At 50.0% G+C, this 18,629-nt stretch overlaps 51 non-coding genes across 51 annotated transcripts; all 51 read left to right on the top strand.

Annotated features, from left to right (window-relative positions):
* Nucleotides 1-82: 82 nt before the first annotated feature.
* On the top strand, nucleotides 83-201 carry LOC149767770 (5S ribosomal RNA). Its single transcript, XR_016401296.1, has one exon. It is a non-coding gene; the product is annotated as a 5S ribosomal RNA (ribosomal RNA).
* Nucleotides 202-448: 247 nt separating this feature from the next.
* On the top strand, nucleotides 449-567 carry LOC149767769 (5S ribosomal RNA). Its single transcript, XR_016406418.1, has one exon. It is a non-coding gene; the product is annotated as a 5S ribosomal RNA (ribosomal RNA).
* Nucleotides 568-814: 247 nt separating this feature from the next.
* Nucleotides 815-933, top strand: LOC149767768 (5S ribosomal RNA). The gene has a single exon (XR_016407841.1). It is a non-coding gene; the product is annotated as a 5S ribosomal RNA (ribosomal RNA).
* Nucleotides 934-1,181: 248 nt separating this feature from the next.
* LOC149767767 (5S ribosomal RNA) lies at nucleotides 1,182-1,300 on the top strand. Its single transcript, XR_016406372.1, has one exon. It is a non-coding gene; the product is annotated as a 5S ribosomal RNA (ribosomal RNA).
* A 247-nt stretch (nucleotides 1,301-1,547) lies between these two features.
* LOC149767766 (5S ribosomal RNA) lies at nucleotides 1,548-1,666 on the top strand. The gene has a single exon (XR_016405637.1). It is a non-coding gene; the product is annotated as a 5S ribosomal RNA (ribosomal RNA).
* A 246-nt stretch (nucleotides 1,667-1,912) lies between these two features.
* Nucleotides 1,913-2,031, top strand: LOC149767765 (5S ribosomal RNA). Its single transcript, XR_016408439.1, has one exon. It is a non-coding gene; the product is annotated as a 5S ribosomal RNA (ribosomal RNA).
* A 247-nt stretch (nucleotides 2,032-2,278) lies between these two features.
* Nucleotides 2,279-2,396, top strand: LOC149767764 (5S ribosomal RNA). The gene has a single exon (XR_016404728.1). It is a non-coding gene; the product is annotated as a 5S ribosomal RNA (ribosomal RNA).
* Nucleotides 2,397-2,643: 247 nt separating this feature from the next.
* Nucleotides 2,644-2,762, top strand: LOC149767763 (5S ribosomal RNA). The gene has a single exon (XR_016404490.1). It is a non-coding gene; the product is annotated as a 5S ribosomal RNA (ribosomal RNA).
* Nucleotides 2,763-3,009: 247 nt separating this feature from the next.
* On the top strand, nucleotides 3,010-3,128 carry LOC149767762 (5S ribosomal RNA). The gene has a single exon (XR_016406417.1). It is a non-coding gene; the product is annotated as a 5S ribosomal RNA (ribosomal RNA).
* Nucleotides 3,129-3,375: 247 nt separating this feature from the next.
* Nucleotides 3,376-3,494, top strand: LOC149767761 (5S ribosomal RNA). The gene has a single exon (XR_016404489.1). It is a non-coding gene; the product is annotated as a 5S ribosomal RNA (ribosomal RNA).
* Nucleotides 3,495-3,742: 248 nt separating this feature from the next.
* On the top strand, nucleotides 3,743-3,861 carry LOC149767760 (5S ribosomal RNA). The gene has a single exon (XR_016406371.1). It is a non-coding gene; the product is annotated as a 5S ribosomal RNA (ribosomal RNA).
* Nucleotides 3,862-4,108: 247 nt separating this feature from the next.
* Nucleotides 4,109-4,227, top strand: LOC149767759 (5S ribosomal RNA). The gene has a single exon (XR_016402620.1). It is a non-coding gene; the product is annotated as a 5S ribosomal RNA (ribosomal RNA).
* Nucleotides 4,228-4,474: 247 nt separating this feature from the next.
* LOC149767758 (5S ribosomal RNA) lies at nucleotides 4,475-4,593 on the top strand. Its single transcript, XR_016406416.1, has one exon. It is a non-coding gene; the product is annotated as a 5S ribosomal RNA (ribosomal RNA).
* Nucleotides 4,594-4,840: 247 nt separating this feature from the next.
* Nucleotides 4,841-4,959, top strand: LOC149767757 (5S ribosomal RNA). Its single transcript, XR_016404797.1, has one exon. It is a non-coding gene; the product is annotated as a 5S ribosomal RNA (ribosomal RNA).
* Nucleotides 4,960-5,207: 248 nt separating this feature from the next.
* Nucleotides 5,208-5,326, top strand: LOC149767756 (5S ribosomal RNA). The gene has a single exon (XR_016406370.1). It is a non-coding gene; the product is annotated as a 5S ribosomal RNA (ribosomal RNA).
* Nucleotides 5,327-5,573: 247 nt separating this feature from the next.
* On the top strand, nucleotides 5,574-5,692 carry LOC149767755 (5S ribosomal RNA). Its single transcript, XR_016404931.1, has one exon. It is a non-coding gene; the product is annotated as a 5S ribosomal RNA (ribosomal RNA).
* Nucleotides 5,693-5,939: 247 nt separating this feature from the next.
* LOC149767754 (5S ribosomal RNA) lies at nucleotides 5,940-6,058 on the top strand. The gene has a single exon (XR_016401295.1). It is a non-coding gene; the product is annotated as a 5S ribosomal RNA (ribosomal RNA).
* A 247-nt stretch (nucleotides 6,059-6,305) lies between these two features.
* LOC149767753 (5S ribosomal RNA) lies at nucleotides 6,306-6,423 on the top strand. The gene has a single exon (XR_016404726.1). It is a non-coding gene; the product is annotated as a 5S ribosomal RNA (ribosomal RNA).
* Nucleotides 6,424-6,670: 247 nt separating this feature from the next.
* Nucleotides 6,671-6,789, top strand: LOC149767752 (5S ribosomal RNA). Its single transcript, XR_016404488.1, has one exon. It is a non-coding gene; the product is annotated as a 5S ribosomal RNA (ribosomal RNA).
* Nucleotides 6,790-7,036: 247 nt separating this feature from the next.
* LOC149767751 (5S ribosomal RNA) lies at nucleotides 7,037-7,155 on the top strand. Its single transcript, XR_016401294.1, has one exon. It is a non-coding gene; the product is annotated as a 5S ribosomal RNA (ribosomal RNA).
* A 247-nt stretch (nucleotides 7,156-7,402) lies between these two features.
* LOC149767750 (5S ribosomal RNA) lies at nucleotides 7,403-7,521 on the top strand. The gene has a single exon (XR_016406415.1). It is a non-coding gene; the product is annotated as a 5S ribosomal RNA (ribosomal RNA).
* A 247-nt stretch (nucleotides 7,522-7,768) lies between these two features.
* On the top strand, nucleotides 7,769-7,887 carry LOC149767749 (5S ribosomal RNA). The gene has a single exon (XR_016407813.1). It is a non-coding gene; the product is annotated as a 5S ribosomal RNA (ribosomal RNA).
* A 248-nt stretch (nucleotides 7,888-8,135) lies between these two features.
* On the top strand, nucleotides 8,136-8,254 carry LOC149767748 (5S ribosomal RNA). The gene has a single exon (XR_016406368.1). It is a non-coding gene; the product is annotated as a 5S ribosomal RNA (ribosomal RNA).
* A 247-nt stretch (nucleotides 8,255-8,501) lies between these two features.
* On the top strand, nucleotides 8,502-8,620 carry LOC149767747 (5S ribosomal RNA). Its single transcript, XR_016401293.1, has one exon. It is a non-coding gene; the product is annotated as a 5S ribosomal RNA (ribosomal RNA).
* Nucleotides 8,621-8,867: 247 nt separating this feature from the next.
* Nucleotides 8,868-8,986, top strand: LOC149767746 (5S ribosomal RNA). Its single transcript, XR_016406414.1, has one exon. It is a non-coding gene; the product is annotated as a 5S ribosomal RNA (ribosomal RNA).
* Nucleotides 8,987-9,233: 247 nt separating this feature from the next.
* On the top strand, nucleotides 9,234-9,352 carry LOC149767745 (5S ribosomal RNA). The gene has a single exon (XR_016404796.1). It is a non-coding gene; the product is annotated as a 5S ribosomal RNA (ribosomal RNA).
* Nucleotides 9,353-9,600: 248 nt separating this feature from the next.
* LOC149767744 (5S ribosomal RNA) lies at nucleotides 9,601-9,719 on the top strand. The gene has a single exon (XR_016406367.1). It is a non-coding gene; the product is annotated as a 5S ribosomal RNA (ribosomal RNA).
* A 247-nt stretch (nucleotides 9,720-9,966) lies between these two features.
* LOC149767743 (5S ribosomal RNA) lies at nucleotides 9,967-10,085 on the top strand. Its single transcript, XR_016406957.1, has one exon. It is a non-coding gene; the product is annotated as a 5S ribosomal RNA (ribosomal RNA).
* Nucleotides 10,086-10,332: 247 nt separating this feature from the next.
* On the top strand, nucleotides 10,333-10,451 carry LOC149767742 (5S ribosomal RNA). Its single transcript, XR_016401291.1, has one exon. It is a non-coding gene; the product is annotated as a 5S ribosomal RNA (ribosomal RNA).
* Nucleotides 10,452-10,698: 247 nt separating this feature from the next.
* On the top strand, nucleotides 10,699-10,816 carry LOC149767741 (5S ribosomal RNA). The gene has a single exon (XR_016404725.1). It is a non-coding gene; the product is annotated as a 5S ribosomal RNA (ribosomal RNA).
* Nucleotides 10,817-11,063: 247 nt separating this feature from the next.
* LOC149767740 (5S ribosomal RNA) lies at nucleotides 11,064-11,182 on the top strand. Its single transcript, XR_016407193.1, has one exon. It is a non-coding gene; the product is annotated as a 5S ribosomal RNA (ribosomal RNA).
* Nucleotides 11,183-11,429: 247 nt separating this feature from the next.
* LOC149767739 (5S ribosomal RNA) lies at nucleotides 11,430-11,548 on the top strand. The gene has a single exon (XR_016406413.1). It is a non-coding gene; the product is annotated as a 5S ribosomal RNA (ribosomal RNA).
* Nucleotides 11,549-11,795: 247 nt separating this feature from the next.
* Nucleotides 11,796-11,914, top strand: LOC149767738 (5S ribosomal RNA). The gene has a single exon (XR_016404794.1). It is a non-coding gene; the product is annotated as a 5S ribosomal RNA (ribosomal RNA).
* Nucleotides 11,915-12,162: 248 nt separating this feature from the next.
* On the top strand, nucleotides 12,163-12,281 carry LOC149767737 (5S ribosomal RNA). The gene has a single exon (XR_016406366.1). It is a non-coding gene; the product is annotated as a 5S ribosomal RNA (ribosomal RNA).
* A 247-nt stretch (nucleotides 12,282-12,528) lies between these two features.
* On the top strand, nucleotides 12,529-12,647 carry LOC149767736 (5S ribosomal RNA). Its single transcript, XR_016404930.1, has one exon. It is a non-coding gene; the product is annotated as a 5S ribosomal RNA (ribosomal RNA).
* Nucleotides 12,648-12,894: 247 nt separating this feature from the next.
* On the top strand, nucleotides 12,895-13,013 carry LOC149767735 (5S ribosomal RNA). The gene has a single exon (XR_016401290.1). It is a non-coding gene; the product is annotated as a 5S ribosomal RNA (ribosomal RNA).
* Nucleotides 13,014-13,260: 247 nt separating this feature from the next.
* Nucleotides 13,261-13,378, top strand: LOC149767734 (5S ribosomal RNA). The gene has a single exon (XR_016405068.1). It is a non-coding gene; the product is annotated as a 5S ribosomal RNA (ribosomal RNA).
* Nucleotides 13,379-13,625: 247 nt separating this feature from the next.
* Nucleotides 13,626-13,744, top strand: LOC149767733 (5S ribosomal RNA). The gene has a single exon (XR_016401289.1). It is a non-coding gene; the product is annotated as a 5S ribosomal RNA (ribosomal RNA).
* A 247-nt stretch (nucleotides 13,745-13,991) lies between these two features.
* On the top strand, nucleotides 13,992-14,109 carry LOC149767732 (5S ribosomal RNA). The gene has a single exon (XR_016404724.1). It is a non-coding gene; the product is annotated as a 5S ribosomal RNA (ribosomal RNA).
* Nucleotides 14,110-14,356: 247 nt separating this feature from the next.
* Nucleotides 14,357-14,475, top strand: LOC149767731 (5S ribosomal RNA). Its single transcript, XR_016404487.1, has one exon. It is a non-coding gene; the product is annotated as a 5S ribosomal RNA (ribosomal RNA).
* A 247-nt stretch (nucleotides 14,476-14,722) lies between these two features.
* On the top strand, nucleotides 14,723-14,841 carry LOC149767730 (5S ribosomal RNA). Its single transcript, XR_016406412.1, has one exon. It is a non-coding gene; the product is annotated as a 5S ribosomal RNA (ribosomal RNA).
* Nucleotides 14,842-15,088: 247 nt separating this feature from the next.
* LOC149767729 (5S ribosomal RNA) lies at nucleotides 15,089-15,207 on the top strand. Its single transcript, XR_016404793.1, has one exon. It is a non-coding gene; the product is annotated as a 5S ribosomal RNA (ribosomal RNA).
* A 248-nt stretch (nucleotides 15,208-15,455) lies between these two features.
* LOC149767728 (5S ribosomal RNA) lies at nucleotides 15,456-15,574 on the top strand. The gene has a single exon (XR_016406365.1). It is a non-coding gene; the product is annotated as a 5S ribosomal RNA (ribosomal RNA).
* Nucleotides 15,575-15,821: 247 nt separating this feature from the next.
* LOC149767727 (5S ribosomal RNA) lies at nucleotides 15,822-15,940 on the top strand. Its single transcript, XR_016404929.1, has one exon. It is a non-coding gene; the product is annotated as a 5S ribosomal RNA (ribosomal RNA).
* Nucleotides 15,941-16,187: 247 nt separating this feature from the next.
* On the top strand, nucleotides 16,188-16,306 carry LOC149767726 (5S ribosomal RNA). Its single transcript, XR_016401288.1, has one exon. It is a non-coding gene; the product is annotated as a 5S ribosomal RNA (ribosomal RNA).
* Nucleotides 16,307-16,553: 247 nt separating this feature from the next.
* LOC149767725 (5S ribosomal RNA) lies at nucleotides 16,554-16,671 on the top strand. The gene has a single exon (XR_016405067.1). It is a non-coding gene; the product is annotated as a 5S ribosomal RNA (ribosomal RNA).
* Nucleotides 16,672-16,918: 247 nt separating this feature from the next.
* LOC149767724 (5S ribosomal RNA) lies at nucleotides 16,919-17,037 on the top strand. Its single transcript, XR_016401287.1, has one exon. It is a non-coding gene; the product is annotated as a 5S ribosomal RNA (ribosomal RNA).
* Nucleotides 17,038-17,284: 247 nt separating this feature from the next.
* On the top strand, nucleotides 17,285-17,402 carry LOC149767723 (5S ribosomal RNA). The gene has a single exon (XR_016404723.1). It is a non-coding gene; the product is annotated as a 5S ribosomal RNA (ribosomal RNA).
* Nucleotides 17,403-17,649: 247 nt separating this feature from the next.
* On the top strand, nucleotides 17,650-17,768 carry LOC149767722 (5S ribosomal RNA). Its single transcript, XR_016404486.1, has one exon. It is a non-coding gene; the product is annotated as a 5S ribosomal RNA (ribosomal RNA).
* Nucleotides 17,769-18,015: 247 nt separating this feature from the next.
* Nucleotides 18,016-18,134, top strand: LOC149767721 (5S ribosomal RNA). The gene has a single exon (XR_016406411.1). It is a non-coding gene; the product is annotated as a 5S ribosomal RNA (ribosomal RNA).
* Nucleotides 18,135-18,381: 247 nt separating this feature from the next.
* On the top strand, nucleotides 18,382-18,500 carry LOC149767720 (5S ribosomal RNA). Its single transcript, XR_016404792.1, has one exon. It is a non-coding gene; the product is annotated as a 5S ribosomal RNA (ribosomal RNA).
* Nucleotides 18,501-18,629: the final 129 nt, after the last annotated feature.

Raw genomic sequence — 18,629 nt, 5'->3', positions numbered from 1 at the left:
GAACGGCCCCGGCGGCGCGAATGTCTCGGGCCGTCGAGGTCTGCTGCTTTGTCATAAAAGGGAGTTTCGATGGGCAAGTCATGGGTGCGATCATACCAGCACTAATGCACCGGATCCCATCAGAACTCCGCAGTTAAGCGTGCTTGGGCGAGAGTAGTACTAGGATGGGTGGCCCCCTGGGAAGTCCTCGTGTTGCACCCCTTTTATTTTTTGCCCGCTTTTTTATTTTTTGATAATATTTATTTTTAATTTTTCGGCTTTTGGCTTTTCCTCTTCGGATAATTTTTTTCCCCCGAAAATAAACTGAGTCCGGAGACTGGCGGTGCCATGCCGCATAGCGGGACCCGCGCGTTGAATCCTATGCCAGAACGGCCCCGGCGGCGCGAATGTCTCGGGCCGTCGAGGTCTGCTGCTTTGTCATAAAAGGGAGTTTCGAAGGGCATGTCATGGGTGCGATCATACCAGCACTAATGCACTGGATCCCATCAGAACTCCGCAGTTAAGCGTGCTTGGGCGAGAGTACTACTAGGATGGGTGACCCCCTGGGAAGTCCTCGTGTTGCACCCCTTTTATTTTTTGCCCGCTTTTTTATTTTTTGATAATATTTATTTTTAATTTTTCGGCTTTTGGCTTTTCTTCTTCGGATAATTTTTTTCCCCCGAAAATAAACTGAGTCCGGAGACTGGCGGTGCCATGCCGCATAGCGGGACCAGCGCGTTGAATCCTACGCCAGAACGGCCCCGGCGGCGCGAATGTCTCGGGCCGTCGAGGTCTGCTGCTTTGTCATAAAAGGGAGTTTCGATGGGCAAGTCATAGGTGCGATCATACCAGCACTAATGCACCGGATCCCATCAGAAATCCGCAGTTAAGCGTGCTTGGGCGAGAGTAGTACTAGGATGGGTGGCCCCCTGGGAAGTCCTCGTGTTGCACCCCTTTTATTTTTTTGCCCGCTTTTTTATTTTTTGATAATATTTATTTTTAATTTTTCGGCTTTTGGCTTTTCCTCTTCGGATAATTTTTTTCCCCCGAAAATAAACTGAGTCCGGAGACTGGCGGTGCCATGCCGCATAGCGGGAGCAGCGCGTTGAATCCTACGCCAGAACGGCCCCGGCGGCGCGAATGTCTCGGGCCGTCGAGGTCTGCTGCTTTGTCATAAAAGGGAGTTTCGAAGGGCATGTCATGGGTGCGATCATACCAGCACTAATGCACCGGATCCCATCAGAACTCCGCAGTTAAGCGGGCTTGGGCGAGAGTAGTACTAGGATGGGTGACCCCCTCGGAAGTCCTCGTGTTGCACCCTATTTATTTTTTGCCCGCTTTTTTATTTTTTCATAATATTTATTTTTAATTTTTCGACTTTTGGCTTTTCCTCTTCGGATAATTTTTTTTCCTCGAAAATAAACTGAGTCCGGAGACTGGCGGTGCCATGCCGCATAGCGGGACCAGCGCGTTGAATCCTACGCCAGAACGGCACCGGCGGCGCGAATGTCTCGGGCCGTCGAGGTCTGCTGCTTTGTCATAAAAGGTAGTTTCGAAGGGCATGTCATGCATGCGATCATACCAGCACTAATGCACCGGATCCCATCAGAACTCCGCAGTTAAGCGTGCTTGGGCGAGAGTAGTACTAGGATGGGTGACCCCTTGGGAAGTCCTCGTGTTGCACCCCTTTTATTTTTTGCCCGCTTTTTTATTTTTTGATAATATTTATTTATAATTTTTCGGCTTTTGGCTTTTCTTCTTCGGATAATTTTTTCCCCCGAAAATAAACTGAGTCCGGAGACTGGCGGTGCCATGCCGCATAGCGGGACCAGCGCGTTGAATCCTACGCCAGAACGGCCCCGGCGGCGCGAATGTCTCGGGCCGTCGAGGTCTGCTGCTTTGTCATAAAGGGGAGTTTCGAAGGGCATGTCATGGTTGCGATCATACCAGCACTAATGCCCCGGATCCCATCAGAACTCCGCAGTTAAGCATGCTTGGGCGAGAGTAGTACTAGGATGGGTGACCCCCTGGGAAGTCCTCGTGTTGCACCTCTTTTATTTTTTGCCCGCTTTTTTATTTTTTGATAATATTTATTTTTAATTTTTCGGCTTTTGGCTTTTCCTCTTCGGATAATTTTTTTCCCCCGAAAATAAACTGAGTCCGGAGACTGGCGGTGCCATGCCGCATAGCGGGACCAGCGCGTTGAATCCTACGCCAGAACGGCCCCGGCGGCGCGAATGTCTCGGGCCGTTGAGGTCTGCTGCTTTGTCATAAAAGGGAGTTTCGATGGGCATGTCATGGGTGCGATCATACCAGCACTAATGCACCGGATCCCATCAGAACTCCGCAGTTAAGCGTGCTTGGGCGAGATTAGTACTAGGATGGGTGACCCCCGGGAAGTCCTCGTATTGCACCCCTTTTATTTTTTGCCCGCTTTTTTATTTTTTCATAATATTTATTTTTAATTTTTCGGCTTTTGGCTTTTCCTCTTCGGATAATTTTTTTCCCCCGAAAATAAACTGCGTCCGGAGACTGGCGGTGCCATGCCGCATAGCGGGACCAGCGCGTTGAATCCTACGCCAGAACGGCCCCGGCGGCGCGAATGTCTCGGGCCGTCGAGGTCTGCTGCTTTATCATAAAAGGGAGTTTCGATGGGCAAGTCATAGGTGCGATCATACCAGCACTAATGCACCGGATCCCATCAGAACTCCGCAGTTAAGCGTGCTTGGGCGAGAGTAGTACTAGGATGGGTGGCCCCCTGGGAAGTCCTCGTGTTGCACCCCTTTTATTTTTTGCCCGCTTTTTTATTTTTTGATAATATTTATTTTTAATTTTTCGGCTTTTGGCTTTTCCTCTTCGGATAATTTTTTTCCCCCGAAAATAAACTGAGTCCGGAGACTGGCGGTGCCATGCCGCATAGCGGGACCCGCGCGTTGAATCCTATGCCAGAACGGCCCCGGCGGCGCGAATGTCTCGGGCCGTCGAGGTCTGCTGCTTTGTCATAAAAGGGAGTTTCGAACGGCATGTCATGGGTGCGATCATACCAGCACTAATGCACTGGATCCCATCAGAACTCCGCAGTTAAGCGTGCTTGGGCGAGAGTACTACTAGGATGGGTGACCCCCTGGGAAGTCCTCGTGTTGCACCCCTTTTATTTTTTGCCCGCTTTTTTATTTTTTGATAATATTTATTTTTAAATTTTCGGCTTTTGGCTTTTCTTCTTCGGATAATTTTTTTCCCCCGAAAATAAACTGAGTCCGGAGACTGGCGGTGCCATGCCGCATAGCGGGACCAGCGCGTTGAATCCTACGCCAGAACGGCCCCGGCGGCGCGAATGTCTCGGGCCGTCGAGGTCTGCTGCTTTGTCATAAAAGGGAGTTTCGATGGGCAAGTCATAGGTGCGATCATACCAGCACTAATGCACCGGATCCCATCAGAACTCCGCAGTTAAGCGTGCTTGGGCGAGAGTAGTACTAGGATGGGTGGCCCCCTGGGAAGTCCTCGTGTTGCACCCCTTTTATTTTTTTGCCCGCTTTTTTATTTTTTGATAATATTTATTTTTAATTTTTCGGCTTTTGGCTTTTCCTCTTCGGATAATTTTTTTCCCCCGAAAATAAACTGAGTCCGGAGACTGGCGGTGCCATGCCGCATAGCGGGAGCAGCGCGTTGAATCCTACGCCAGAACGGCCCCGGCGGCGCGAATGTCTCGGGCCGTCGAGGTCTGCTGCTTTGTCATAAAAGGGAGTTTCGAAGGGAATGTCATGGGTGCGATCATACCAGCACTAATGCACCGGATCCCATCAGAACTCCGCAGTTAAGCGGGCTTGGGCGAGAGTAGTACTAGGATGGGTGACCCCCTCGGAAGTCCTCGTGTTGCACCCTATTTATTTTTTGCCCGCTTTTTTATTTTTTCATAATATTTATTTTTAATTTTTCGACTTTTGGCTTTTCCTCTTCGGATAATTTTTTTTCCTCGAAAATAAACTGAGTCCGGAGACTGGCGGTGCCATGCCGCATAGCGGGACCAGCGCGTTGAATACTACGCCAGAACGGCCCCAGCGGCGCGAATGTCTCGGGCCGTCGAGGTCTGCTGCTTTGTCATAAAAGGGAGTTTCGATGGGCAAGTCATGGGTGCGATCATACCAGCACTAATGCACCGGATCCCATCAGAACTCCGCAGTTAAGCGTGCTTGGGCGAGAATAGTACTAGGATGGGTGGCCCCCTGGGAAGTCCTCGTGTTGCACCCCTTTTATTTTTTGCCCGCTTTTTTATTTTTTGATAATATTTATTTTTAATTTTTCGGCTTTTGGCTTTTCCTCTTCGGATAATTTTTTTCCCCCGAAAATAAACTGAGTCCGGAGACTGGCGGTGCCATGCCGCATAGCGGGACCCGCGCGTTGAATCCTATGCCAGAACGGCCCCGGCGGCGCGAATGTCTCGGGCCGTCGAGGTCTGCTGCTTTGTCATAAAAGGGAGTTTCGAAGGGCATGTCATGGGTGCGATCATACCAGCACTAATGCACTGGATCCCATCAGAACTCCGCAGTTAAGCGTGCTTGGGCGAGAGTACTACTAGGATGGGTGACCCCCTGGGAAGTCCTCGTGTTGCACCCCTTTTATTTTTTGCCCGCTTTTTTATTTTTTGATAATATTTATTTTTAATTTTTCGGCTTTTGGCTTTTCTTCTTCGGATAATTTTTTTCCCCCGAAAATAAACTGAGTCCGGAGACTGGCGGTGCCATGCCGCATAGCGGGACCAGCGCGTTGAATCCTACGCCAGAACGGCCCCGGCGGCGCGAATGTCTCGGGCCGTCGAGGTCTGCTGCTTTGTCATAAAAGGGAGTTTCGATGGGCAAGTCATAGGTGCGATCATACCAGCACTAATGCACCGGATCCCATCAGAACTCCGCAGTTAAGCGTGCCTGGGCGAGAGTAGTACTAGGATGGGTGGCCCCCTGGGAAGTCCTCGTGTTGCACCCCTTTTATTTTTTTGCCCGCTTTTTTATTTTTTGATAATATTTATTTTTAATTTTTCGGCTTTTGGCTTTTCCTCTTCGGATAATTTTTTTCCCCCGAAAATAAACTGAGTCCGGAGACTGGCGGTGCCATGCCGCATAGCGGAAGCAGCGCGTTGAATCCTACGCCAGAACGGCCCCGGCGGCGCGAATGTCTCGGGCCGTCGAGGTCTGCTGCTTTGTCATAAAAGGGAGTTTCGAAGGGCATGTCATGGGTGCGATCATACCAGCACTAATGCACCGGATCCCATCAGAACTCCGCAGTTAAGCGGGCTTGGGCGAGAGTAGTACTAGGATGGGTGACCCCCTCGGAAGTCCTCGTGTTGCACCCTATTTATTTTTTGCCCGCTTTTTTATTTTTTCATAATATTTATTTTTAATTTTTCGACTTTTGGCTTTTCCTCTTCGGATAATTTTTTTTCCTCGAAAATAAACTGAGTCCGGAGACTGGCGGTGCCATGCCGCATAGCGGGACCAGCGCGTTGAATCCTACGCCAGAACGGCCCCGGCGGCGCGAATGTCTCGGGCCGTCGAGGTCTGCTGCTTTGTCATAAAAGGTAGTTTCGAAGGGCATGTCATGCGTGCGATCATACCAGCACTAATGCACCGGATCCCATCAGAACTCCGCAGTTAAGCGTGCTTGGGCGAGAGTAGTACTAGGATGGGTGGCCCCCTGGGAAGTCCTCGTGTTGCACCCCTTTTATTTTTTGCCCGCTTTTTTATTTTTTCATTATATTTATTTTTAATTTTTCGGCTTTTGGCTTTTCCTCTTCGGATAATTTTTTTCCCCCGAAAATAAACTGAGTCCGGAGACTGGCGGTGCCATGCCGCATAGCGGGACCAGCGCGTTGAATACTACGCCAGAACGGCCCCGGCGGCGCGAATGTCTCGAGCCGTCGAGGTCTGCTGCTTTGTCATAAAAGGGAGTTTCGATGGGCAAGTCATGGGTGCGATCATACCAGCACTAATGCACCGGATCCCATCAGAACTCCGCAGTTAAGCGTGCTTGGGCGAGAGTAGTACTAGGATGGGTGGCCCCCTGGGAAGTCCTCGTGTTGCACCCCTTTTATTTTTTGCCCGCTTTTTTATTTTTTGATAATATTTATTTTTAATTTTTCGGCTTTTGGCTTTTCCTCTTCGGATAATTTTTTTTCCCCGAAAATAAACTGAGTCCGGAGACTGGCGGTGCCATGCCGCATAGCGGGACCAGCGCGTTGAATCCTACGCCAGAACGGCCCCGGCGGCGCGAATGTCTCGGGCCGTTGAGGTCTGCTGCTTTGTCATAAAAGGGAGTTTCGATGGGCATGTCATGGGTGCGATCATACCAGCACTAATGCACCGGATCCCATCAGAACTCCGCAGTTAAGCGTGCTTGGGCGAGATTAGTACTAGGATGGGTGACCCCCGGGAAGTCCTCGTATTGCACCCCTTTTATTTTTTGCCCGCTTTTTTATTTTTTCATAATATTTATTTTTAATTTTTCGGCTTTTGGCTTTTCCTCTTCGGATAATTTTTTTCCCCCGAAAATAAACTGCGTCCGGAGACTGGCGGTGCCATGCCGCATAGCGGGACCAGCGCGTTGAATCCTACGCCAGAACGGCCCCGGCGGCGCGAATGTCTCGGGCCGTCGAGGTCTGCTGCTTTGTCATAAAAGGGAGTTTCGATGGGCAAGTCATAGGTGCGATCATACCAGCACTAATGCACCGGATCCCATCAGAACTCCGCAGTTAAGCGTGCTTGGGCGAGAGTAGTACTAGGATGGGTGGCCCCCTGGGAAGTCCTCGTGTTGCACCCCTTTTATTTTTTGCCCGCTTTTTTATTTTTTCATTATATTTATTTTTAATTTTTCGGCTTTTGGCTTTTCCTCTTCGGATAATTTTTTTCCCCCGAAAATAAACTGAGTCCGGAGACTGGCGGTGCCATGCCGCATAGCGGGACCAGCGCGTTGAATACTACGCCAGAACGGCCCCAGCGGCGCGAATGTCTCGGGCCGTCGAGGTCTGCTGCTTTGTCATAAAAGGGAGTTTCGATGGGCAAGTCATGGGTGCGATCATACCAGCACTAATGCACCGGATCCCATCAGAACTCCGCAGTTAAGCGTGCTTGGGCGAGAGTAGTACTAGGATGGGTGGCCCCCTGGGAAGTCCTCGTGTTGCACCCCTTTTATTTTTTGCCCGCTTTTTTATTTTTTGATAATATTTATTTTTAATTTTTCGGCTTTTGGCTTTTCCTCTTCGGATAATTTTTTTCCCCCGAAAATAAACTGAGTCCGGAGACTGGCGGTGCCATGCCGCATAGCGGGACCCGCGCGTTGAATCCTATGCCAGAACGGCCCCGGCGGCGCGAATGTCTCGGGCCGTCGAGGTCTGCTGCTTTGTCATAAAAGGGAGTTTCGAAGGGCATGTCATGGGTGCGATCATACCAGCACTAATGCACTGGATCCCATCAGAACTCCGCAGTTAAGCGTGCTTGGGCGAGAGTACTACTAGGATGGGTGACCCCCTGGGAAGTCCTCGTGTTGCACCCCTTTTATTTTTTGCCCGCTTTTTTATTTTTTGATAATATTTATTTTTAATTTTTCGGCTTTTGGCTTTTCTTCTTCGGATAATTTTTTTCCCCCGAAAATAAACTGAGTCCGGAGACTGGCGGTGCCATGCCGCATAGCGGGACCAGCGCGTTGAATCCTACGCCAGAACGGCCCCGGCGGCGCGAATGTCTCGGGCCGTCGAGGTCTGCTGCTTTGTCATAAAAGGGAGTTTCGATGGGCAAGTCATAGGTGCGATCATACCAGCACCAATGCACCGGATCCCATCAGAACTCCGCAGTTAAGCGTGCTTGGGCGAGAGTAGTACTAGGATGGGTGGCCCCCTGGGAAGTCCTCGTGTTGCATCCCTTTTATTTTTTTGCCCGCTTTTTTATTTTTTGATAATATTTATTTTTAATTTTTCGGCTTTTGGCTTTTCCTCTTCGGATAATTTTTTTTCCCCGAAAATAAACTGAGTCCAGAGACTGGCGGTGCCATGCCGCATAGCGGGAGCAGCGCGTTGAATCCTACGCCAGAACGGCCCCGGCGGCGCGAATGTCTCGGGCCGTCGAGGTCTGCTGCTTTGTCATAAAAGGGAGTTTCGAAGGGCATGTCATGGGTGCGATCATACCAGCACTAATGCACCGGATCCCATCAGAACTCCGCAGTTAAGCGGGCTTGGGCGAGAGTAGTACTAGGATGGGTGACCCCCTCGGAAGTCCTCGTGTTGCACCCTATTTATTTTTTGCCCGCTTTTTTATTTTTTCATAATATTTATTTTTAATTTTTCGACTTTTGGCTTTTCCTCTTCGGATAATTTTTTTTCCTCGAAAATAAACTGAGTCCGGAGACTGGCGGTGCCATGCCGCATAGCGGGACCAGCGCGTTGAATACTACGCCAGAACGGCCCCAGCGGCGCGAATGTCTCGGGCCGTCGAGGTCTGCTGCTTTGTCATAAAAGGGAGTTTCGATGGGCAAGTCATGGGTGCGATCATACCAGCACTAATGCACCGGATCCCATCAGAACTCCGCAGTTAAGCGTGCTTGGGCGAGAGTAGTACTAGGATGGGTGGCCCCCTGGGAAGTCCTCGTGTTGCACCCCTTTTATTTTTTGCCCGCTTTTTTATTTTTTGATAATATTTATTTTTAATTTTTCGGCTTTTGGCTTTTCCTCTTCGGATAATTTTTTTCCCCCGAAAATAAACTGAGTCCGGAGACTGGCGGTGCCATGCCGCATAGCGGGACCCGCGCGTTGAATCCTATGCCAGAACGGCCCCGGCGGCGCGAATGTCTCGGGCCGTCGAGGTCTGCTGCTTTGTCATAAAAGGGAGTTTCGAAGTGCATGTCATGGGTGCGATCATACCAGCACTAATGCACTGGATCCCATCAGAACTCCGCAGTTAAGCGTGCTTGGGCGAGAGTACTACTAGGATGGGTGACCCCCTGGGAAGTCCTCGTGTTGCACCCCTTTTATTTTTTGCCCGCTTTTTTATTTTTTGATAATATTTATTTTTAATTTTTCGGCTTTTGGCTTTTCTTCTTCGGATAATTTTTTTCCCCCGAAAATAAACTGAGTCCGGAGACTGGCGGTGCCATGCCGCATAGCAGGACCAGCGCGTTGAATCCTACGCCAGAACGGCCCCGGCGGCGCGAATGTCTCGGGCCGTCGAGGTCTGCTGCTTTGTCATAAAAGGGAGTTTCGATGGGCAAGTCATAGGTGCGATCATACCAGCACTAATGCACCGGATCCCATCAGAACTCCGCAGTTAAGCGTGCCTGGGCGAGAGTAGTACTAGGATGGGTGGCCCCCTGGGAAGTCCTCGTGTTGCACCCCTTTTATTTTTTTGCCCGCTTTTTTATTTTTTGATAATATTTATTTTTAATTTTTCGGCTTTTGGCTTTTCCTCTTCGGATAATTTTTTTCCCCCGAAAATAAACTGAGTCCAGAGACTGGCGGTGCCATGCCGCATAGCGGGAGCAGCGCGTTGAATCCTACGCCAGAACGGCCCCGGCGGCGCGAATGTCTCGGGCCGTCGAGGTCTGCTGCTTTGTCATAAAAGGGAGTTTCGAAGGGCATGTCATGGGTGCGATCATACCAGCACTAATGCACCGGATCCCATCAGAACTCCGCAGTTAAGCGGGCTTGGGCGAGAGTAGTACTAGGATGGGTGACCCCCTCGGAAGTCCTCGTGTTGCACCCTATTTATTTTTTGCCCGCTTTTTTATTTTTTCATAATATTTATTTTTAATTTTTCGACTTTTGGCTTTTCCTCTTCGGATAATTTTTTTTCCTCGAAAATAAACTGAGTCCGGAGACTGGCGGTGCCATGCCGCATAGCGGGACCAGCGCGTTGAATCCTACGCCAGAACGGCCCCGGCGGCGCGAATGTCTCGGGCCGTCGAGGTCTGCTGCTTTGTCATAAAAGGTAGTTTCGAAGGGCATGTCATGCGTGCGATCATACCAGCACTAATGCACCGGATCCCATCAGAACTCCGCAGTTAAGCGTGCTTGGGCGAGAGTAGTACTAGGATGGGTGGCCCCCGGGGAAGTCCTCGTGTTGCACCCCTTTTATTTTTTGCCCGCTTTTTTATTTTTTCATTATATTTATTTTTAATTTTTCGGCTTTTGGCTTTTCCTCTTCGGATAATTTTTTTCTCCCGAAAATAAACTGAGTCCGGAGACTGGCGGTGCCATGCCGCATAGCGGGACCAGCGCGTTGAATACTACGCCAGAACGGCCCCGGCGGCGCGAATGTCTCGAGCCGTCGAGGTCTGCTGCTTTGTCATAAAAGGGAGTTTCAATGGGCAAGTCATGGGTGCGATCATACCAGCACTAATGCACCGGATCCCATCAGAACTCCGCAGTTAAGCGTGCTTGGGCGAGAGTAGTACTAGGATGGGTGGCCCCCTGGGAAGTCCTCGTGTTGCACCCCTTTTATTTTTTGCCCGCTTTTTTATTTTTTGATAATATTTATTTTTAATTTTTCGGCTTTTGGCTTTTCCTCTTCGGATAATTTTTTTTCCCCGAAAATAAACTGAGTCCGGAGACTGGCGGTGCCATGCCGCATAGCGGGACCAGCGCGTTGAATCCTACGCCAGAACGGCCCCGGCGGCGCGAATGTCTCGGGCCGTTGAGGTCTGCTGCTTTGTCATAAAAGGGAGTTTCGATGGGCATGTCATGGGTGCGATCATACCAGCACTAATGCACCGGATCCCATCAGAACTCCGCAGTTAAGCGTGCTTGGGCGAGATTAGTACTAGGATGGGTGACCCCCGGGAAGTCCTCGTATTGCACCCCTTTTATTTTTTGCCCGCTTTTTTATTTTTTCATAATATTTATTTTTAATTTTTCGGCTTTTGGCTTTTCCTCTTCGGATAATTTTTTTCCCCCGAAAATAAACTGCGTCCGGAGACTGGCGGTGCCATGCCGCATAGCGGGACCAGCGCGTTGAATCCTACGCCAGAACGGCCCCGGCGGCGCGAATGTCTCGGGCCGTCGAGGTCTGCTGCTTTGTCATAAAAGGGAGTTTCGATGGGCAAGTCATAGGTGCGATCATACCAGCACTAATGCACCGGATCCCATCAGAACTCCGCAGTTAAGCATGCTTGGGCGAGAGTAGTACTAGGATGGGTGGCCCCCTGGGAAGTCCTCGTGTTGCACCCCTTTTATTTTTTGCCCGCTTTTTTATTTTTTCATTATATTTATTTTTAATTTTTCGGCTTTTGGCTTTTCCTCTTCGGATAATTTTTTTCCCCCGAAAATAAACTGAGTCCGGAGACTGGCGGTGCCATGCCGCATAGCGGGACCCGCGCGTTGAATCCTATGCCAGAACGGCCCCGGCGGCGCGAATGTCTCGGGCCGTCGAGGTCTGCTGCTTTGTCATAAAAGGGAGTTTCGAAGGGCATGTCATGGGTGCGATCATACCAGCACTAATGCACTGGATCCCATCAGAACTCCGCAGTTAAGCGTGCTTGGGCGAGAGTACTACTAGGATGGGTGACCCCCTGGGAAGTCCTCGTGTTGCACCCCTTTTATTTTTTGCCCGCTTTTTTATTTTTTGATAATATTTATTTTTAATTTTTCGGCTTTTGGCTTTTCTTCTTCGGATAATTTTTTTCCCCCGAAAATAAACTGAGTCCGGAGACTGGCGGTGCCATGCCGCATAGCGGGACCAGCGCGTTGAATCCTACGCCAGAACGGCCCCGGCGGCGCGAATGTCTCGGGCCGTCGAGGTCTGCTGCTTTGTCATAAAAGGGAGTTTCGATGGGCAAGTCATAGGTGCGATCATACCAGCACTAATGCACCGGATCCCATCAGAACTCCGCAGTTAAGCGTGCCTGGGCGAGAGTAGTACTAGGATGGGTGGCCCCCTGGGAAGTCCTCGTGTTGCACCCCTTTTATTTTTTTGCCCGCTTTTTTATTTTTTGATAATATTTATTTTTAATTTTTCGGCTTTTGGCTTTTCCTCTTCGGATAATTTTTTTCCCCCGAAAATAAACTGAGTCCAGAGACTGGCGGTGCCATGCCGCATAGCGGGAGCAGCGCGTTGAATCCTACGCCAGAACGGCCCCGGCGGCGCGAATGTCTCGGGCCGTCGAGGTCTGCTGCTTTGTCATAAAAGGGAGTTTCGAAGGGTATGTCATGGGTGCGATCATACCAGCACTAATGCACCGGATCCCATCAGAACTCCGCAGTTAAGCGGGCTTGGGCGAGAGTAGTACTAGGATGGGTGACCCCCTCGGAAGTCCTCGTGTTGCACCCTATTTATTTTTTGCCCGCTTTTTTATTTTTTCATAATATTTATTTTTAATTTTTCGACTTTTGGCTTTTCCTCTTCGGATAATTTTTTTTCCTCGAAAATAAACTGAGTCCGGAGACTGGCGGTGCCATGCCGCATAGCGGGACCAGCGCGTTGAATCCTACGCCAGAACGGCCCCGGCGGCGCGAATGTCTCGGGCCGTCGAGGTCTGCTGCTTTGTCATAAAAGGTAGTTTCGAAGGGCATGTCATGCGTGCGATCATACCAGCACTAATGCACCGGATCCCATCAGAACTCCGCAGTTAAGCGTGCTTGGGCGAGAGTAGTACTAGGATGGGTGGCCCCCTGGGAAGTCCTCGTGTTGCACCCCTTTTATTTTTTGCCCGCTTTTTTATTTTTTCATTATATTTATTTTTAATTTTTCGGCTTTTGGCTTTTCCTCTTCGGATAATTTTTTTCTCCCGAAAATAAACTGAGTCCGGAGACTGGCGGTGCCATGCCGCATAGCGGGACCAGCGCGTTGAATACTACGCCAGAACGGCCCCGGCGGCGCGAATGTCTCGAGCCGTCGAGGTCTGCTGCTTTGTCATAAAAGGGAGTTTCGATGGGCAAGTCATGGGTGCGATCATACCAGCACTAATGCACCGGATCCCATCAGAACTCCGCAGTTAAGCGTGCTTGGGCGAGAGTAGTACTAGGATGGGTGGCCCCCTGGGAAGTCCTCGTGTTGCACCCCTTTTATTTTTTGCCCGCTTTTTTATTTTTTGATAATATTTATTTTTAATTTTTCGGCTTTTGGCTTTTCCTCTTCGGATAATTTTTTTTCCCCGAAAATAAACTGAGTCCGGAGACTGGCGGTGCCATGCCGCATAGCGGGACCAGCGCGTTGAATCCTACGCCAGAACGGCCCCGGCGGCGCGAATGTCTCGGGCCGTTGAGGTCTGCTGCTTTGTCATAAAAGGGAGTTTCGATGGGCATGTCATGGGTGCGATCATACCAGCACTAATGCACCGGATCCCATCAGAACTCCGCAGTTAAGCGTGCTTGGGCGAGATTAGTACTAGGATGGGTGACCCCCAGGAAGTCCTCGTATTGCACCCCTTTTATTTTTTGCCCGCTTTTTTATTTTTTCATAATATTTATTTTTAATTTTTCGGCTTTTGGCTTTTCCTCTTCGGATAATTTTTTTCTCCCGAAAATAAACTGAGTCCGGAGACTGGCGGTGCCATGCCGCATAGCGGGACCAGCGCGTTGAATACTACGCCAGAACGGCCCCGGCGGCGCGAATGTCTCGAGCCGTCGAGGTCTGCTGCTTTGTCATAAAAGGGAGTTTCGATGGGCAAGTCATGGGTGCGATCATACCAGCACTAATGCACCGGATCCCATCAGAACTCCGCAGTTAAGCGTGCTTGGGCGAGAGTAGTACTAGGATGGGTGGCCCCCTGGGAAGTCCTCGTGTTGCACCCCTTTTATTTTTTGCCCGCTTTTTTATTTTTTGATAATATTTATTTTTAATTTTTCGGCTTTTGGCTTTTCCTCTTCGGATAATTTTTTTTCCCCGAAAATAAACTGAGTCCGGAGACTGGCGGTGCCATGCCGCATAGCGGGACCAGCGCGTTGAATCCTACGCCAGAACGGCCCCGGCGGCGCGAATGTCTCGGGCCGTTGAGGTCTGCTGCTTTGTCATAAAAGGGAGTTTCGATGGGCATGTCATGGGTGCGATCATACCAGCACTAATGCACCGGATCCCATCAGAACTCCGCAGTTAAGCGTGCTTGGGCGAGATTAGTACTAGGATGGGTGACCCCCGGGAAGTCCTCGTATTGCACCCCTTTTATTTTTTGCCCGCTTTTTTATTTTTTCATAATATTTATTTTTAATTTTTCGGCTTTTGGCTTTTCCTCTTCGGATAATTTTTTTCCCCCGAAAATAAACTGCGTCCGGAGACTGGCGGTGCCATGCCGCATAGCGGGACCAGCGCGTTGAATCCTACGCCAGAACGGCCCCGGCGGCGCGAATGTCTCGGGCCGTCGAGGTCTGCTGCTTTGTCATAAAAGGGAGTTTCGATGGGCAAGTCATAGGTGCGATCATACCAGCACTAATGCACCGGATCCCATCAGAACTCCGCAGTTAAGCGTGCTTGGGCGAGAGTAGTACTAGGATGGGTGGCCCCCTGGGAAGTCCTCGTGTTGCACCCCTTTTATTTTTTGCCCGCTTTTTTATTTTTTCATTATATTTATTTTTAATTTTTCGGCTTTTGGCTTTTCCTCTTCGGATAATTTTTTTCCCCCGAAAATAAACTGAGTCCGGAGACTGGCGGTGCCATGCCGCATAGCGGGACCCGCGCGTTGAATCCTATGCCAGAACGGCCCCGGCGGCGCGAATGTCTCGGGCCGTCGAGGTCTGCTGCTTTGTCATAAAAGGGAGTTTCGAAGGGCATGTCATGGGTGCGATCATACCAGCACTAATGCACTGGATCCCATCAGAACTCCGCAGTTAAGCGTGCTTGGGCGAGAGTACTACTAGGATGGGTGACCCCCTGGGAAGTCCTCGTGTTGCACCCCTTTTATTTTTTGCCCGCTTTTTTATTTTTTGATAATATTTATTTTTAATTTTTCGGCTTTTGGCTTTTCTTCTTCGGATAATTTTTTTCCCCCGAAAATAAACTGAGTCCGGAGACTGGCGGTGCCATGCCGCATAGCGGGACCAGCGCGTTGAATCCTACGCCAGAACGGCCCCGGCGGCGCGAATGTCTCGGGCCGTCGAGGTCTGCTGCTTTGTCATAAAAGGGAGTTTCGATGGGCAAGTCATAGGTGCGATCATACCAGCACTAATGCACCGGATCCCATCAGAACTCCGCAGTTAAGCGTGCCTGGGCGAGAGTAGTACTAGGATGGGTGGCCCCCTGGGAAGTCCTCGTGTTGCACCCCTTTTATTTTTTTGCCCGCTTTTTTATTTTTTGATAATATTTATTTTTAATTTTTCGGCTTTTGGCTTTTCCTCTTCGGATAATTTTTTTCCCCCGAAAATAAACTGAGTCCAGAGACTGGCGGTGCCATGCCGCATAGCGGGAGCAGCGCGTTGAATCCTACGCCAGAACGGCCCCGGCGGCGCGAATGTCTCGGGCCGTCGAGGTCTGCTGCTTTGTCATAAAAGGGAGTTTCGAAGGGTATGTCATGGGTGCGATCATACCAGCACTAATGCACCGGATCCCATCAGAACTCCGCAGTTAAGCGGGCTTGGGCGAGAGTAGTACTAGGATGGGTGACCCCCTCGGAAGTCCTCGTGTTGCACCCTATTTATTTTTTGCCCGCTTTTTTATTTTTTCATAATATTTATTTTTAATTTTTCGACTTTTGGCTTTTCCTCTTCGGATAATTTTTTTTCCTCGAAAATAAACTGAGTCCGGAGACTGGCGGTGCCATGCCGCATAGCGGGACCAGCGCGTTGAATCCTACGCCAGAACGGCCCCGGCGGCGCGAATGTCTCGGGCCGTCGAGGTCTGCTGCTTTGTCATAAAAGGTAGTTTCGAAGGGCATGTCATGCGTGCGATCATACCAGCACTAATGCACCGGATCCCATCAGAACTCCGCAGTTAAGCGTGCTTGGGCGAGAGTAGTACTAGGATGGGTGGCCCCCTGGGAAGTCCTCGTGTTGCACCCCTTTTATTTTTTGCCCGCTTTTTTATTTTTTCATTATATTTATTTTTAATTTTTCGGCTTTTGGCTTTTCCTCTTCGGATAATTTTTTTCTCCCGAAAATAAACTGAGTCCGGAGACTGGCGGTGCCATGCCGCATAGCGGGACCAGCGCGTTGAATACTACGCCAGAACGGCCCCGGCGGCGCGAATGTCTCGAGCCGTCGAGGTCTGCTGCTTTGTCATAAAAGGGAGTTTCGATGGGCAAGTCATGGGTGCGATCATACCAGCACTAATGCACCGGATCCCATCAGAACTCCGCAGTTAAGCGTGCTTGGGCGAGAGTAGTACTAGGATGGGTGGCCCCCTGGGAAGTCCTCGTGTTGCACCCCTTTTATTTTTTGCCCGCTTTTTTATTTTTTGATAATATTTATTTTTAATTTTTCGGCTTTTGGCTTTTCCTCTTCGGATAATTTTTTTTCCCCGAAAATAAACTGAGTCCGGAGACTGGCGGTGCCATGCCGCATAGCGGGACCAGCGCGTTGAATCCTACGCCAGAACGGCCCCGGCGGCGCGAATGTCTCGGGCCGTTGAGGTCTGCTGCTTTGTCATAAAAGGGAGTTTCGATGGGCATGTCATGGGTGCGATCATACCAGCACTAATGCACCGGATCCCATCAGAACTCCGCAGTTAAGCGTGCTTGGGCGAGATTAGTACTAGGATGGGTGACCCCCAGGAAGTCCTCGTATTGCACCCCTTTTATTTTTTGCCCGCTTTTTTATTTTTTCATAATATTTATTTTTAATTTTTCGGCTTTTGGCTTTTCCTCTTCGGATAATTTTTTTCTCCCGAAAATAAACTGAGTCCGGAGACTGGCGGTGCCATGCCGCATAGCGGGACCAGCGCGTTGAATACTACGCCAGAACGGCCCCGGCGGCGCGAATGTCTCGAGCCGTCGAGGTCTGCTGCTTTGTCATAAAAGGGAGTTTCGATGGGCAAGTCATGGGTGCGATCATACCAGCACTAATGCACCGGATCCCATCAGAACTCCGCAGTTAAGCGTGCTTGGGCGAGAGTAGTACTAGGATGGGTGGCCCCCTGGGAAGTCCTCGTGTTGCACCCCTTTTATTTTTTGCCCGCTTTTTTATTTTTTGATAATATTTATTTTTAATTTTTCGGCTTTTGGCTTTTCCTCTTCGGATAATTTTTTTTCCCCGAAAATAAACTGAGTCCGGAGACTGGCGGTGCCATGCCGCATAGCGGGACCAGCGCGTTGAATCCTACGCCAGAACGGCCCCGGCGGCGCGAATGTCTCGGGCCGTTGAGGTCTGCTGCTTTGTCATAAAAGGGAGTTTCGATGGGCATGTCATGGGTGCGATCATACCAGCACTAATGCACCGGATCCCATCAGAACTCCGCAGTTAAGCGTGCTTGGGCGAGATTAGTACTAGGATGGGTGACCCCCGGGAAGTCCTCGTATTGCACCCCTTTTATTTTTTGCCCGCTTTTTTATTTTTTCATAATATTTATTTTTAATTTTTCGGCTTTTGGCTTTTCCTCTTCGGATAATTTTTTTCCCCCGAAAATAAACTGCGTCCGGAGACTGGCGGTGCCATGCCGCATAGCGGGACCAGCGCGTTGAATCCTACGCCAGAACGGCCCCGGCAGCGCGAATGTCTCGGGCCGTCGAGGTCTGCTGCTTTGTCATAAAAGGGAGTTTCGATGGGCAAGTCATAGGTGCGATCATACCAGCACTAATGCACCGGATCCCATCAGAACTCCGCAGTTAAGCGTGCTTGGGCGAGAGTAGTACTAGGATGGGTGGCCCCCTGGGAAGTCCTCGTGTTGCACCCCTTTTATTTTTTGCCCGCTTTTTTATTTTTTCATTATATTTATTTTTAATTTTTCGGCTTTTGGCTTTTCCTCTTCGGATAATTTTTTTCCCCCGAAAATAAACTGAGTCCGGAGACTGGCGGTGCCATGCCGCATAGCGGGACCCGCGCGTTGAATCCTATGCCAGAACGGCCCCGGCGGCGCGAATGTCTCGGGCCGTCGAGGTCTGCTGCTTTGTCATAAAAGGGAGTTTCGAAGGGCATGTCATGGGTGCGATCATACCAGCACTAATGCACTGGATCCCATCAGAACTCCGCAGTTAAGCGTGCTTGGGCGAGAGTACTACTAGGATGGGTGACCCCCTGGGAAGTCCTCGTGTTGCACCCCTTTTATTTTTTGCCCGCTTTTTTATTTTTTGATAATATTTATTTTTAATTTTTCGGCTTTTGGCTTTTCTTCTTCGGATAATTTTTTTCCCCCGAAAATAAACTGAGTCCGGAGACTGGCGGTGCCATGCCGCATAGCGGGACCAGCGCGTTGAATCCTACGCCAGAACGGCCCCGGCGGCGCGAATGTCTCGGGCCGTCGAGGTCTGCTGCTTTGTCATAAAAGGGAGTTTCGATGGGCAAGTCATAGGTGCGATCATACCAGCACTAATGCACCGGATCCCATCAGAACTCCGCAGTTAAGCGTGCCTGGGCGAGAGTAGTACTAGGATGGGTGGCCCCCTGGGAAGTCCTCGTGTTGCACCCCTTTTATTTTTTTGCCCGCTTTTTTATTTTTTGATAATATTTATTTTTAATTTTTCGGCTTTTGGCTTTTCCTCTTCGGATAATTTTTTTCCCCCGAAAATAAACTGAGTCCAGAGACTGGCGGTGCCAT

The sequence above is a fragment of the Phoenix dactylifera genome, chromosome 4, assembly GCF_051530095.1.
Source record: "Phoenix dactylifera cultivar Ajwa chromosome 4, Ajwa_hap1_PhDact_Kaust_v1.1, whole genome shotgun sequence".
NCBI classification, from domain to species: Eukaryota; Viridiplantae; Streptophyta; class Magnoliopsida; order Arecales; family Arecaceae; genus Phoenix; species Phoenix dactylifera.
The sequence above is the reverse complement of the archived record's forward strand: the minus strand, read 5'-3'. Positions and strand labels throughout refer to the sequence as shown.